The sequence below is a fragment of the Taeniopygia guttata genome, chromosome 6, assembly GCF_048771995.1.
Source record: "Taeniopygia guttata chromosome 6, bTaeGut7.mat, whole genome shotgun sequence".
In the NCBI taxonomy this organism is placed as follows: Eukaryota; Metazoa; Chordata; class Aves; order Passeriformes; family Estrildidae; genus Taeniopygia; species Taeniopygia guttata.
In genome coordinates, this window is record NC_133031.1 from 294048 (window position 1) to 311006 (window position 16959).

Consider the following 16959-nt stretch of genomic DNA (forward strand, 5'->3'; position numbering starts at 1 on the left):
ACCAGAGGGAGAGCTACAGAATTCCTCCTTGGCAGTCCCACTGAAGAGTCTGAGAATCACTGCTCCACATAGCTTGAATTTAGTTTCTCACAAGAGTTTACTGCCAACTCATCCTCTGTCAACTTGGCTGCACGGGTACCTGCCATGGCAGCAGCCTTACAGAGCCTGCTGATTTCCCAGGCCATTCTGCTGCTTCCATGGAAAAACCCAGGGCTTGTACTGGGATGTAACCCAAGCACAGCACACAGGGCTAACAAACCTGCCAAATGTGTGTGGGGTTGCACATTTTTTAAAAAATGTGTTTAATGTGGACTTCTCTCTCCTTTAATCTGACAGGCAGTTAAATCTCTTCCTACACTTCACAAAGCCTGTCTTGCTGTCACTGCTCCACTCCTGAATTCCAGACAAGAGCACTGAACCTATCTCATGGACATCAGTTAAACCCATCAGGGAGACCGGACTAAAAAACTATTAAGAGTTTGAACAGTGTACTATGTACAAAAAACTCCTCATCTCTTCTACTTTTTTTCTCACCTCTGTGCCTAGTTGGAAAAAATATTCCCACCTCACACTTAAAATAGTTAGAGACAATTAAGATGTTCCATCAATTCTTTTGATATTCTAATTTCCACCTTAGTTATCATTATTTCACAACTTTATCAGCATTACTTTTTAAAAGACAAACCTGTAATTGATACATTTATAAAAACCACTCTTTAGAGCAACTTGTTTTGTTTCAAGTTCTTTCCTAATGAAAGCAGCAATGCAAACACAGAGTTTTATTGGTGTTCACTGCAGAATGCATTTCATATCCCAGGCCTGATGAAGTCAAGCACACTTGCACTTTATTGGCATCTTCTAGTGGAAAAGTGCATTAGAAACTTCATATGTAGATCAGAATAAACTCTAATAAATATTCATTCACAAAACCAGGATGCAATACTGTGATTTTAAAATACCCTGAAACAACACTGTAGGATAGAAGAATTTGAAACCTTCAGAACTACTGGCCCACAGCAAATACTCCAGTACTACTCTGGAAACCAATTAATCTTATGGGTAGCTTCTGAATAATTCTGTCATGTTACTCTTCGTGGTGTGTTTGTGAAATCAGGAACATTTTACTACAAAGTTGTAATGGGTGAAGTACTTGGAACTGGCTTTTACCTTATACAGGGAACACAAGTGCATCAAAGCTGTAAAGAAACAATTTCCTGTACCTGAGACTAGAGCAGAAAATGCCAGTGCAAAGATCCCCTGCCTGAAGCACAACCGTGACAGGCAAACACATCCAAAATGCAGCTACTGCCTCTCTATTCACACCTGCTGCAAAATGCCCAGGAGTGCTGAAGCTGCAGAACAATAACCTGGTTGGCAAAAAGGTGTAAAACCACGAAATACTGCACTCACCAAAGCAATGCCTTGAGTCTCTTCATGTGTCACTCTTACAATATTTGGCACACTGGTATTAATGAAAAAATATCCAGAACCTTGTTGGAGGAGAAGTTCTGCCTGCAAAACCAGAAAAGCATCCTGAATTAAGATTGTATCTTTCCAGTAAAGGTGTCTCCTCACACACCCCCTGTAATGTGTGATGTTTTCCTCCCTGCAGCTGGAAAGCAGCAGAGTAACTCCTCACCTGGATGTCAGGGTGGTTGTAGATGGAGAGCCCAGTGGGGCTCACTTTCACATCTTCCACAAGCATCACTTCAATGGTGGCAGGCCCTGGGAGCACAGCCTCGTGCTGCAAGAACAATGTTAGCAGTTACAGAAAGAGGCACAACACTGCCAGAGTCCTGTGTGTGCAGGGAGGATGTTTAAAGCAGGCAACCAAAGCTCAGAGCACAGGCTGAGGGATGAGATGCCCACAAGATCCAGAGGCATTCAGTCAGCATCATCAGTCAGTCAGCACAGGGAAGGGCATCCTCAGGGCTGCTCTGTTCTGCACCCCTGGCCAAGGCAGAGGATAAGGGCCCAGCACTGCAGGATCAGAGAATGATGTCTGACAAGCACAGACAGGATATTAACGCTGAGCCACGGCCCAAGTCATACAGAATGATAAGGAAAATGCACAAAGTGTTCTAGCTCTAGCTCATCTTTTCATCTGCTTCTTAGCAGGCCACCAAAAGAAATTCTTCCTTAAGTGTAAGTACATGAATACTGGACCAAATGCAGCTTTAATCACTCACTCATAGCAACATTAGCTCAGAAAAGGAAAAAGATTTCTAGAGGAAGTCAGTACTCTGTACCCATTTCACCTCATTACTAGAATTATTTCCTTGATGTGGAAAGGATGTGATCTTTCCCTAATGACATAATAGGGTGTTCCACTTAAACATGGAACAACAGTCAAGACATCTTAATATCCCATCTACTAGATTTTTGTTTGTGTTTTTGGCTGCAAGAAAGGAGAATGGGCAGGTTTGAAAGCAGAACAGAGCAGCCCATTGCTGATGTACTTGAAAAATGCACCCAGGTCACCTCATTTGAAAAAAACAACACATTCATGAGCCCACAAAGTGCAGCAGGACTAGCATCTACAGAGTCCTCCGAAATTTAAACACAGAGAATAGAACTTAAGAATATGCCAGTGTTCTCTGAACTCAAGGCAAAGTTTAGAGCAGCTTCTTTACTAATTATTTCGAAAAATAAGAAAGAATATATAATACTGGTTTAACAAAGCAGAGCACAGTGAACTACAAAATTATTGTAGAACATCAAGTATCCATATTACAGCTCGATTTCTAAGAGAGGAAAAAAAAAAGAAACACAACCAAATATCGCAAATAACTTCAGCAGCAAAGTAACTGTGTCTCTGCGGTAATTCTCATTAAGCCATAGTCAAATTTTTCAGGGGACATACATCTGCACCATGCTTTCCCAACATGAGAAGAGTGGAAACCTCACAAAAAAGTCAAGAACCAAGTGGCAAAAAAGATCACCTCTCAAAGAATTTACTAAGCAGATGCCACACCTGGGCCAAGCTGAGAAGAACCAGGCCCACAGAGTATTTCACATTACTGGTGCCCATCTGCTACCTGCTTTGAGTTAAATCCTGTAACTGCTCATTGCATATTTAACTTTTTGCCTCAAGTATGTTTTCAAGGTAATGCATATTGTTCAAATCCACTTAAATCTTGCTAACAAGATTAAACAGACATTCCAGTTACGAAGCAGAATATTTTAAGAGTCAGTTATTGCACATGTCAGGTTATTCCACAGGCTGAAACCTGCCCTTATATTCAGTTTACAAAAGTGACATAAACAGAAAACTGCCAGCTGTTTACACCTGCCCTCTTTGTTCATCATCATTACCTTTTACCGTTTTTCTTCCCTAGCTAAGTATTTCAGGGAGTGGCTAATGACTTGTAAAATGAGAGCTGTGCTTATGGCTGGCATCAGGAAAAAAAAAAAAGAGAGCATCAGTCAGAGCCCAGACTAACATATGGTCCATATGAGGAATCAGTCAGCTTTTGCTTTGCTCATGCAGAACTTTCCCACCCAGCTCTGCAGGGGCAATAATCCATTTGCTTTCCCAGTGACAGCTGCATGAAGCACATGGCTGATTTAGTGAAGGACAAGCAGCAGAGATTCACCAATTCATTAAAAAAACCTAAACTGAAACAAAACCAACTGAAACACTTCTCTGTAATGCCCTTGTTCAGATGGTTAAAAAACTCCCAAGGACTTGGACAAATTTGATTTGGATAGCAGCACCTATCCACCTGCAGAGGAAAGCAGGAAAACCATGAACCAGTATCAAACCTCTGCAGAAGTAACCAGATTGCACCAGGGAGCCGCCTGATTTGTACAGTACTGTGTGTGGAGGAAATAAAGCCACCAGAACACTGGACATTGACCACAGGGAAATGGCAAATCCCCCCAGGTACTGTTACCGGTATTTGGGCTCTGGCTGCCTTCAGGTGGGGCTGCTGGAATCCAGTGGCAGTGGCAGAGATGGCAGCAGTTCCAAACGCATGGTCAACTACCACAGTTTGTAAGCTTAGAATGCAACAAAGATGAGAAATATATTCAGCTCCTCTAGGCTCATTCTCATCAGACAAGAACTTTCTCTCTCAAGATAGGTTCTAGACATTGGACTTGGTTCCTTTTTTCTCCTCTCTTTAATAGCACACACTAAAAAAATGCACATTGACGTTAAACTGAAGGATGACTGCAGATTACAGTAATTTCTTTAATCAAGATGAGACACTGCCAAACAGATTTAATCTGGACCTTCAAACAAAGAAATGCTCATTTCAGCCCACTCATACCCTGCATTTTCTTCTGACCATTGCCCTCCGCCTTCAGAGTCAGCTCCATTGGCAGCTCCGTCTCAATACGAGCAATGGCCTTATTTGTGGATTCCCACACAATACTAAGGGAGCTGAAGTTATCACATTTCCTGCCTTGCTGGTCATAGGCAGCCAAATCCAGCACTGGATTGTGGTAATTGGAAACAGGAACCTGAAAAAGAAGGAATATTTTGAACTGAACCGATACAACCGGATTTTTTAATCATTAAAGAAAACATATGCTGAGTTCCATGAGGTTTGTACAACATCAATGCATAAGGAATGTTTGTTAAAAGGAGCCAAGTGCAAGGCATTCAGCTGTGCTCCAACAGCCCTGAGATTATCTCAGCTGGTCAGAGCATAGTGCTGCTTACACCAGGTAGGTTCAAGTCCTGTATGGGCCATTTAGAGTTGGACTCCATGATCCTTATGATCCCTTCCAACTCAGAGCATTCTGTGAATCTCTGAACTCTAAGGGGGTTTTACTGGAGCATGGGTTTGGGGTTTTTTTAGCCAGTGAATTACCTTAAAAAAAAAACAAAAAACAAATCCCCAAACCAACAACAACAAAATTGAACCCAGCTCAATGAAATTGTTTTTAAAATTCAAATAAATGATGACAAACAGCACTGTTTGTTAAAGCTCAAAATTCTGGTGTTGCTCTGGTGAAATGCATTAGCAACAGCAGTGCACCAAGGTAAGCTGACACATAATGGAGCCAGAAAAGCAGGTGAGCTCTGGGGTGGCTAACAATACACAGAAGTCTCCATCTCCTCTTGTTATTACATAGAAGCTCTTTAAAATGATTCATTTTAGGGAAGGAGGATGACTTTTACATTTGCCAGGGAATATTAACACAACAAAATGTGGCTTACTCAGCAGCCAACATGTGACAACACCCGTTAGCAATAAAAACAGAATAGCAAAGTTCCTTATGCCTGATAATCTACACATATCTATTGTCCATTTACTGCAGGACTCCCACAGCCTGCTCTGTGCAGGAGCCCCCAAGGGCACAGTGTGGCCACAGCACCAGTTACTGCTCCTCTTGCAGCAGCTGCCATGTTTCACACATGGAGCTCCAAACACTGATTTTTCAGCTGTAAGAACACCTTCTTCTCCTGCCAGTTCCCAGGCTTACCAGTTGCTTGCTCTGCTGGAGCAAAGGGCAGGAGAGAGCAAGCTGAGGGCTGCCATAAACAGGAATCAAAGCCAGCCAGGAAGGGAGAGCACAGATGAGCTTCACGGCAGTGGGCTCAACCACTGGGAAAGGGCTGGTGACTGTGGGGCTGCTCCCAAATGTTTAGTTCAGGCATGCTGTATTTCCACAGGTCTCAGTTACACTGTGATATCAGAATGAAAAGCAAAAATACAGTGCTTGGGGATTTACAGCACTATTAAGACACAGGAAGATGCAAAAGAGGGAGCACATCTCAAGAACAATTCTTTATCACTATGAAAGTACTGTTCCTGGGAACTCTTTCCTCGGTGTTCATGTTCATGACTATCAAATTTGATTCAAACAACAAATCTCATGTAACTGAGAAAGGAAACAGCAGGTGTTCTTGCAGAGTGAGAAAAAACCAGGCCAAAGGCAACATTTATAGTCACTTCAGTGTATTTAAAAACATCTTATCTTTTATTTTACATTTCTTTTTTAGCCGTCAGCAAAGCGAAGTGGATATAAAACCAGAGAAGGCTGAGGCAGCTCTGGTCACCTGCCCCATCCCCCCACGCACTGGTGCTGGGCAGAGCCACGCAGGTGTGATGTGCTGGGGACAGCCAGCCTTGCACAGACCTGCACATCAACACCAAGGCCCATTCCTTTGGAATCTGCACTGACAGGAACAGCTCCACTTTGCAAAGTGTCCACTGAGGAAATCAGTGGAACTTGGCAGCCCAACCAAAATGCTTAAGCCTTGCAGAATTGCAGAAGAATACTATACTGAAGCTAAAAGCTTCATGGGCTGAGGAGGGTGAATAAAGCAGGAGAAATCACTTCTGTATGTTGGAGAGAACAAAACCAAGTGGAAAATGAGCACAGTCATGCTCACCAAGGCTGCACAGGGTAGAACAGTCAATTCCTGGAGCTGCCATTTGTTAGAATAAACAGAATTACACTGGAAGGTAACACAGTTAAGAGGAGCAGGTCAGACAGAGGAGTCAGCCTGCTCAGTAACCTTCTGCTCCGATCCTGTTCATGTAAAATGAACCTGCACTCATTAGGATGTTCAATGCATCCCACAACATAAGGCTTCCACAACTTGGGTTTATACTGCAAAAAACCCATCATAAACCACTTTTAATGTAATGTTGTGAAATGCTCACTCTAAAATCTGCATCAAAATGCATAAACAAGGTACTTAGTCAAATTCTTTACTGGCTCATTATAAAAGCATCTAGCTACATAACAGGCATATGGCACCATAAATCTGTCTGGAACCAGTTCTCAGCACCTGATGGAGGGCAACAGCAAGCCCTTCTGGCACTCACCTGCTCTCCCAGGCTCTAGCACAGCACCCTAACCCAGTGCTAGTTGCTGTTTCAAGGTGTGGGAAGTTCAAGTAAAGAGGAGGCAATGCTTTCTGCATCCTCAGCAGCAACGTTCCTGAAGAACTTGGAAGGTTCTTGGACCCATGGCCTCGGTCCTCCTTCAAACAACATATCCTTAGAGGAACCCAAAGTCACTAAAGCGACTGATGGTGGATCGATAGCCTGTAATCAATTAATTAATTGAAAATTAATCATCTATGTACACTCTTTGGTTGTGCTCTGCAAAATAAGCCTCCTTCTGAATGGAACAGCTATACTTGGATAAGGCTGTGATTTCTCCCATGCAGTGGTTTGTCAGCACACTTAGTGAAAAACAGAGCTGCACCAAAATCCACAAGGATTCTGTCCAGCTGGATTAGATTCAAAGGAAGCAACGGATCCAAAGACAAGTTTTAGCTGCATTTTAATCACATCTCTCTCATGAAGAATTACAGCAAAAGGGAGATCCTTAATATATTTTTCTGAGCACTGAGAGATAGTATTCTGCTATACTTTTAAAGAAGTATTTAAAATGGATGAAATTACGTCAAATTGTACTTTCACTTGCCAGTGCTCTCTCCAGAACAATTCTGTGTATGTAGTTATTCTCCTACACAAGTTTTACTTCAAACCTGTCTAACAAATTCTGCACTGATGTGCATCCCTGGGACAGCCTGTGCTGTTCACCACCACAGCAGTTAACCTGACATTTAGTGCACAAAAACCTTTCCAGTTTCTGTTTCACAACATCACATTACATTCATTATAAACACAAACCTGTAGTATTTGCACTAACATTTTTTCCATATTGAGGGAAAGCTATGGTGAAATACTCAAGACTTCAGCCTGCAGTCAGTGCTAGGCTTCTGCAGATGAGGCAAGAAAATAAGAAAGCAGCCTCTTCTGTATTTCCATCTATTGACCCTTGTGGTAGGTAAGGGACAGGCGAAGCGGAAGACCACGGGATGTCACGGAAAGATAGACCCCTCCCCCTCTCTCTTCCCCACGTTATCTATTAACCCCAGAAGCCCCAGAAGAATGTAGCCACACCTGCTCTGGTAAATTTCCACTACCCGACTAACCCCTGAGACCCCCCCAACCCCCCTCTGACGTAGCAAAGACCCTTAAAACTATTTAAACCCACGAGATAGGATAATAAACGCTTTTCGACCGTCTGCCATATTGGTGTCTGCGTGTGTTGATTAGCCAGAGCAGCCTGGGCGAGACCAGGCTGCCGTGCTGCCCTACCTGAACCAGGTCCCTGGTTGTCCTTTATAAAGGCAACATACTGGTGCCGAAACCCGGGACAAAAGAAGAAAAAAAAGGAAAAATTCCCCCGGCGGACGGGATACACCTGGACAGAAGCAGCGGCCGGAACGGTCAGACCGTATCTAGGCGTAGGGGAGACGTCCCTGGGATCCGCGAGCGTTATGGACGCAATCGCCAGGATCGTAAGTGCCATTCATTCGCAGTGGGGTATTGGGTGTAAGCTCAAGGATTTTCATCTTGCCATAGCGAGATTGCTTGAGCTAGGGGCAATTGAGCGCCCTGTGGATGTATTATATCCGGAAATATGGGAAAAATGCACTGCCGCGCTAGCCGAGGACACAAAATCCTCAGGCAGTGGCAAAAACCTTAAAGCATGGGGCAAGGTAGAGAAAGCCCTACGCAAAGCGATAGAAGAGCAGGAGACATGGAGCGCGGCGCGCACGTGTTTATTAGTTACTCCCAAACTCGGTGTGGGGGCGGGGACGCAGACTGCCCCTGAGAGCGATCTGCCCGGCGGCGGGGACCCGGGGGGGCTCAGCGCGACACCCGCTCCCCCAGATCAGAGCCCACCCCCCCCCGCAGAAACCCCCCGAGACACCCCCGCCGCGGAAAACCCCCAAAAACCCCCCACCGCTCGAACCCCCCGAGAGACCGCAAATTCCTCTGTCCCGCCGCCGCCACCGGCCCGCGATCCGCTGTCGGAGACGCAACGGCACGCGGAGCGCTTCTGGCAAGGGCTGGCGAAAGAAGCCCGAGCCGCCGAAACTGCGGCTCGGGAGAACGGGGCCGCCATGCCGCCCCCTTATCCCTTTGAAAATGGCGCCGGGAGCGGCAGAGAGGGGCGGGGCCCAGGCGGTCCTGGCGCGAACACCCGGGAAGTGTGCGATCTCGGGAATGCGCGCGCGCGGGAGAAAGGGGCGGAGAGCGGCACAGAGCGCGGAGCCAACCAGCGGCCCCGTCTGAAGCTGCCACCATATAAGGGAGAAACCACCTCCCGCGAGGGGCGCGGCGAGCCGGGGGGGCGGGAGCGGTGCCACCCCCACGGGGAGGAGCGAGCTCGGGGCCGGACAAAACGGCGCGGAGCCCCGGAAGTGCACTGGCACTCGTCTTCCGGCTCGGAGACCAGCGACAGCTCCACCAGCTCAGGGGAGCTGACGGAGGCTGGCTATGGCTCCGAGACGGACGAAACGGAACCGGCACAGCTTGAAACAAAGCCGAGTAAAGCTCTAAGCCGCGCCGAAAAACAACTACAATACGAACCAGCCCAGTTTACTGACTGGGGGAAAATAAAGATAGCCTGTGCTGAATGGTCCCCAGCGGCCACCATACAAGCCTTCCCGGTAAGGCTTGCCGGTCCGGAAGGGAACCAACAAAGGGTATATACCCCGATAAACCCAAAGGCCATACAGTCAATTGTCAAAGCCATCGCAGAAAAAGGGATCAACTCGGCTATAGTCACTACGTTAATCGATGGTCTTTTTAGCAATGATGACTTGCTTCCCTTTGATATCGAACGGATAGGGCGCATGATACTTGACGGGGCGGGAATGATTGTCTTCAGACAGGAATGGGAGGATAATTGTAGGAAGCAGCTAGCCCAAGCGTCTGGCGCGAGGCAGCCACTACACAGATCGAGCTTATCCAGACTGATAGGAAAACATGATGATATGATCACGCCGCAGCAACAAGCCACGCAGATGCAGGCTGAGGAGGTCAGGGCGACCACTCGGGCTGCTAGAGAGGCTATCCGCGCAGCCTCCCGAGTCGTGGCCAAGCCGGCACCGTGGTCCACCGTGAGGCAGGCAGAGAGCGAAAGCTTCACACAGTTCGTAGATCGCCTGCAGGCAGCGATAGACTCCTCCACCCTGCCGGCAGAGGCAAAGGGCCCCGTGGTAGCCGACTGCCTGCGCCAGCAGTGCAACTCTATTACCAAGGATATTTTACGCTCCCTGCCAGCCGGAGCTAGCCTGGCTGACATGATCAGACACGTAGTTAGGGAGGAACACCTGACGCCCATTCAGGCAGCTGTCCACACCCTGACCAATGCCATGGCGTGTTTCAAGTGCGGTGAGGCGGGTCACATCGCGGTGAGCTGCCCCCAGCCGACACGGCGGCCTGCCGCAGCGCCTCCGCCCCAAACACGCCCGCGGGGATCCTGCTGGGGCTGCGGGAGGAAGGGACATCTTGCTAGGGAATGCAGGTCCCGGCTCCAGGGAAACGGAAAGAGGAGGGGGCCCGCGGGCCGCACCCAGCCTCCTCCCGCTGCGAATATGAGGCGGCCCATCCATGCCAACCCCCAATGGAGCGGGGAGCCCTCGTACCCCATTCTCCCACAGGAAGCAGCCAACTTCATAACCCTGCCAGCGAGTATCACGGCACAGCCTGCGGCGCCTTCGTACCCACCGCCACCACAAGCAGCGCCTGTGCCACAGGGTCATCAGGGGGCGCCCCAGGTCGGGACAACCCCTGGGTGGCCCTGGCCCTAAAAATAGGGAAGGAACCCCCGAAAGTTTGGGGGACATGCCGCCTCTATGGCAGTCGGGACCCCCATGTAATAGGGCTCCAGTTTTGGGCAGACACAGGAGCAGACTGCACAATCCTACCCCAAGCCCTATGGCCCCGACACTGGCAGTACAAGGAGGTCCCCCCAGTGAACGGGGTGGGAGGATTGTCCCGAGCTTGGAAAAGCACCCAATTGGTAGCTATAATGCTCCACACAAAGAAAGGACCAGAACAAACAGTAGCAATCCACCCCTATATCTTGCAAAACTCCCCACCCCTGATAGGAAGAGACATCCTCGCCATGCTAGGAGTCAGGATTACAAGTTTATAATGAGGGCCACTGCTGTACACCCACTGCTGCCAATCAAACTCACTTGGAAATCACCAGACCCCGTATGGGTTGAGCAGTGGCCCCTGTCAAAGCCTCGAATGACAGCCTTGCTGGAACTGGTCGACCGCGAGCTACAAAAGGGCCACATTGAACCCTCCACCAGCCCGTGGAACACCCCTGTGTTTGTAATCCCCAAGAGATCAGGAGAAGGCTACCGCCTCGTCCACGACCTGAGGGAAGTGAACAAGACAATTCAGCCCATGGGTCCAGTTCAGACACTACTGCCCGCAAACTCAGCCATCCCCAAAGGGCAGCCGTGCGCAGTGCTGGACATCAAAGACTGTTTCTTTTCAATACCTCTGCATGCCGAGGACAAAGAACGGTTCGCCTTCTCCGTCGTGTTCCCGAACGGCGAGCGACCTAACCTCCACTTCCAATGGAAGGTGCTACCTCAAGGCCTTGTGGACAGCCCGACCATATGCCAGATTACCGTGGACAGGGCACTGATGCCAGTCCGACACTCCCACCCTGCTGCGACCATCATTCAGTACATGGACGACATCCTCGTCGCTGCACCATCGGCAGGCCAAGTGGATCACCTAGTGTCCGCGATCACAGAAACCCTCCAGGCCAACGGCTTCGAGATCGCGAACACGAAGATCAAGAGAGGACCGTGCGTGACCTTCCTGGGAGTGGGGATCACAAACTCCTACGTGACCCCACCCAGGATAAAGGTCCGCCGAGACATCAAGACCCTCCACGACATGCAGCGACTCGTGGGATCTCTGCAGTGGCTCCGCAACATCATCCTAGTTCCCCCAGAGGTCATGGACCCCCTATATGACCTCCTGAAAGGAAAACACCCCTGGGACCCCAAGGAGCTGACGCCGCAAGCAACGAAATCCCTCGACTTCATCGAACGTCAGATGTCCACTAGCCTGCTTGCCAGGTGGAACCCGAGCGTACCACTGGACTTATACGTCCACTTCACGCAGAAGGGAGGAGTGGGAGCACTTGCCCAAGGACCTTCCGAAAAATCCCAGCCGATCCAGTGGGTGGTCCTCGGAAGACCAACTCACGCATTCTCCCCAGGAGTTGAATGCGTTGTTAACCTCATCACGAAAGGCAGGAGACTCGCCCTGAGACACCTGGGAACCGAGCCGGCAAGGATCCACCTCCCCTTCCGCAAGCGACCGACCACGGAGTCAACTGCGATATCGGAGCACCTGGCCCTCGCTCTCACTGGCTTTGGAGGAGAAATTTCCTACGCCACCAAACCACCTTGGACCCAGCTACTGACCATTGTCGACATAGACGTGCCACCGAAGGTCATGGACCGACCGCAACCAGGACCAACGGTCTTTACAGACGCCTCCTCCACGACTTCTACTGCAGCAGCGGTGTGGCAGGCAGGAGAAACATGGCATTGCGTCAAAACGTGTGACCCCACGCTGTCAGTGCAACAGCTGGAAGCAGCAGCAGTGGTCTTGGCGTGTGGACTTTTCCAGGACGAACACCTCAACATCGTGACAGACTCTATATTCGTGGCAAAGCTCTGCCTAGCCATGTCAAGACCAGGTGTGTCAACATCCACGACGGCCTCCATGCTTGAAGAGGCACTCTCCTCACGCCAGGGCACCGTGTCCGTCATTCACGTCAACAGCCATAACCCAGTCAAGGGCTTCTTCCAGACTGGAAATGACAAAGCAGATGCCGCAGCGAAGGGAGTGTGGACGCTGCAGGAAGCTCGTCAGCTGCACGAGTCACTCCACATTGGGGCCAAAGCACTGGTGAAGAGATGCGGGATCTCGACAGCAGACGCGAGACACGTAGTGGCCACCTGCCCTCACTGCCAGAAGTCACCCCTATGGACCGGTGGAGTCAACCCGAGGGGCCTCAAGGCGTCAGAAATCTGGCAGTCAGACTTCACCCTCTGCGAACTGCTAAAGCCCCGAGCATGGCTTGCAGTGACAGTGGACACCTACAGCGGAGTGATCATAGCGACACAGCACCTCAAACCCAACTCCAAGGCCACGATCCAGCACTGGCTGACAGTTATGGCATGGCTTGGTATCCCCAAGCAAATTAAAACTGACAATGCTTCCAATTTTATCTCCAAATCAGTGCGGGAATTCGCCTTGGTGTGGGGTATCACCTTAGCACAGGGAATCCCATATAACAGCACCGGACAGGCCATTGTCGAGCGAGCAAATCAGACCCTAAAAGCCAAGTTAGAAGTGTTGGCAAAGGCAGAGGGCTTTGCCAATTCCATCCCCTCAGGAGACCAGACACGCATGCTAGCAACCGCGCTGCTAGCACTGAACCAATTCCCTAGGGGAGATGATAAAGCCAGGGAATCTCAGAAAAACGGAAAGCTGGACAAGACAAACGCAGGTTCAAACCAATGTGGTTCATCAAGCGTTTTTCCGTTTATTCAAGATAAGGTGGTAGTTTATATAAGCTTCCACATAGTTTACAGAAACAAAGACACTCTAATTGGTAGGCTAACATTGTTTACCTTTCCCTTAAAACGGCCTACACTTTACACCATAAAACCTATACTAATTCACACCCCGTGGTCCCCCCAGTACCTTAAGACTATTTTCTACCTGCGCCACAACCCTGAATTTCTAACTGCGTCAGAGGCTTTGAGGGCCCCACCAGGCCTCAATCTGAGGCCTAGCCTGGAGTAGCTCAACTTTCACAATCCATGCCCTCTTTCTCTCAAAAATGCTGTAACAATTCCCTCTTTTTCTTTTGAGCTACTCAGGCTGGAGTGAAGGCTCAATGAACTAATTTTTGCACACACTGTCTTTGACCCAGCCAGAAAAACCTGAAGAATTGAGCCAGTTATCAAATGAAGTGTCCATTTGGAGAACACTGCGTTTGGCTCGTTGAGTCTTCTGAGGCAATTCGAGAACCTGATATATGGTGGGAGCAAAAAGCATCAACCTACTGATATAACATGGGCCTCCCCTAGCATTTTGAGGGATTGCTGACCAGACTCGGTCCCCACAAATGAGGAAGGTTCCTGGGGGCAGTTTTTCCTGCACTACCTCTTGGAGTCGAATTGTTACAATATTCTAAACAGTTGTAATACAATGGTGATCTGGGAGACAATCAAGTGTTGTCATCTGTCAATTTTCCATTTTCTTGAGTTGGTTTGGTAGCATAAGATCCAAATATCAAACAGTAATTTCCTGGGACAGAACCCAAAAGACCAAATTCTTGAAAACTATCATCAGTAAATTTAAGGTTTTGCACAAATGCAACAGCTTGCGCTCCCAGAGTGCTATTTAAACTTATTTGAGCTCAGGTCCAAGTCTTGAACTCTGCCATGGGACCCAACGAGACTCCAAAAATTAAACAAGTGCGAAATAAAAACATTGAGGCCCACCACATTCTTCTCAGGTTCTTGAATGCCCTGTCTAACATGAAAGGAACAATCTTAATTCTAAGCATAAACTATAACTTCTAATAAACTAACTTCTGATAAATCTAACTTCACACTTATGATATTTCAACTTATTTTTCTGTTTCATCTATTTTTAAAATTCTGTTTCTGCCTTTTCGTATCAATGCAGCAAGAGCATCTGTCCTGTCCATCACACGACTTCTTGGTTGGATGGGTAAAAACACTCACTCAAGTAGAATTTCTGCTGATCCCCGTTGGGAGCTCCCTCTTTTTCTTTTGCCATTGAAAGACAATGGCAAGATGAACAGAAAAATCACAGGCATTACTAAAACTTATTAAAAACTTAGCAAAAAAAAAAATTCTATAACATCATTAAAAACACACTTATAAAAAAAAACTCAAAGGCCACGATCTTCTGTGGGTGAAACACAAATCTTTGCACAATCCACTTTTGCTGTGCATCCTCTGATCCACTTGTGGAGAGATCAGTGCCCTCTTGCAATTGAGAAGTTCCACATTCTTCACTGAAATCCATTTTGATTCTGCACCTGTTAAAACACAAACAAACCCAACACCCCCACAGGGACTGGAGGGTCCTCTCTTAATTCTGTTCCCTAAAACTTGCATGAAGAAATGGAAATATCAACATCTTTGTTATAAACATGAAAAACATTAAGAACAAAACAATGCATATAGTAAAGAAACTAACAACAAATAAAAATCAATCAAATAATACACAATCAATATTACATATAAAATCACAGTTACCAAGTGCTACACTATCAAATTGTCATCCCAGAGTCTGCAGCAGCTGAAAAACCTTAAAACAACAGAGATTTGGATAAAACATGTCCGGATCATGTCTCTCCAAAACCTCCTTTGAGGCTCAGCTGTCCTGTATGGTCAAATTGTCAAGCCAAAAGGACTTGAATACTTTTTTGATGCAGAAAACACCTGGATCAATCACACCATCCACGTAGAGCCAGAGCCTGGCCAGAGCTCAAACTCTAATTGGAGGATATGTTTAAAACAAAAGTCTTAAAAATAACAGTTATAAGTGAAAAACCTTATTATTAACAATTTATCAAAACATCAAATGATTGAACCTGTCTAAAATTTGTTTCAAGACAAAAATTCTCTAAATACAACAAACCTTTTCTTCAAAAATCTGAGAATTTGAAGTCTGAAATCTTGAACCAGAACTTGGACTATAAATTTTTAAAAGATGAACTGCAGCTGCATAGAAAATTGAATAAAGAAAACACATGAGTAGTTAAAAAATCAAGCACACAGGATCCTGAAAAACACATCTTACAATCAATCACCTAAAAAAAACCCCATAAAACATATGAAAACTGACGGTAAATATTAAAACAACATCTCAATACCTTAACATCTTAATAATAATTCTTATCACAAAAATCAGACAACTTACATTATATGATCAACCTATTAACAAGAAATGTTTAAAATAGTTTAAAACAATCTTGTCAAGCATTCATATAACATTAGTAACAATCATTACTATTTATCATTACCTACAAAAACTTGACAATTATCATTTATCTTATTATCTATAAAAACTCAAAAACAGAAATTGTGAACTCAATGCCAACATTCCATCTGACTGACTTTTCTCAAATCTTTGCTTTCAAAGACATTTTTAGCAATTAAATAATTATTAACATTTCTATCCTTTTTTGTTTTACAGTAATTTTCATCCACATTGTATTTGAAATAACTTTGATTTGCATAATGTCCATCCTTCTTGGTATCTTGGAAAACACTCAGTATTGCTATACTTTTTCATTACGTCTTTTGTCTCTTGCAAGGAGTTGAAAAAAAAATTCTGTTGACATTTTTGCTGTAGTGTTGCCATCTCGCCATCGGTGGCACTGCTGCTCTCGGCGTCGTTGTTACCATGGCAACCAAGCTGTGCAGCGCCTCCGCCACCATTGCTGGGCGCTGCGGGGAGGGGAAGGGGGGTGGGGGGGAACGGGACGGTGCCGTCTCGCTCCCGTCCTTGCTGCGTCACTGTGGGTACGGGCGAGGAGACGCTCCTGATGCGGCCGCGCCCCGCCTGCTCCGACTCCAGCGCGGCCGAGCCCCGGGGAATGCCCGTCTCCACCCTTGCGCTGTTGCTCGGCAACAAGGAACCTTCTGTGTCTTGGCCGATGTCCGCTCCGCCCCGGGGCCGCCTCAGGCTTGGTGCCGGCTGGCCCCGCTCCGGCCGGCCCCGCTCTGCCTGCCGCTCCGCGGTCCGCCCAGGCGGCTGGCCGGTGCTCGCCGCCGCCGCCGCCGGGTACCGGCGAGCCGCGTGTCTGCGCATGCACGCACCCGCGGCAGCCGCCGCCGCTGCCGCAGCGGGGGGGCGAAGGGCCGGCGCCGCCTTGCTCGAATGCTCGAATGGCAGCTTCCGCTGCCTCTTTCTCCGCGGCCATGCTTTGTAAGGTATATAAAACTTTCTTCCAAACACCTCCAAGCTCTAATAGTGTTTTCTTGTCCTTTCTGCCCCCCGAGTCAATTGCTTGCATAAGATCGGACTCTTTTTATCTTTTTCCCTCTCTCAGAGAGGATATGTGAAAGAAACCGCGGTGCTCTTCCTCAGACGTTCT

At 47.5% G+C, this 16959-nt stretch overlaps 1 pseudogene; it reads right to left on the bottom strand.

Moving 5' to 3' along the window:
* Positions 1-16959, bottom strand: part of LOC140684473 (nuclear pore membrane glycoprotein 210-like) — a 47284-nt pseudogene that overhangs the window by 8619 nt on the left and 21706 nt on the right.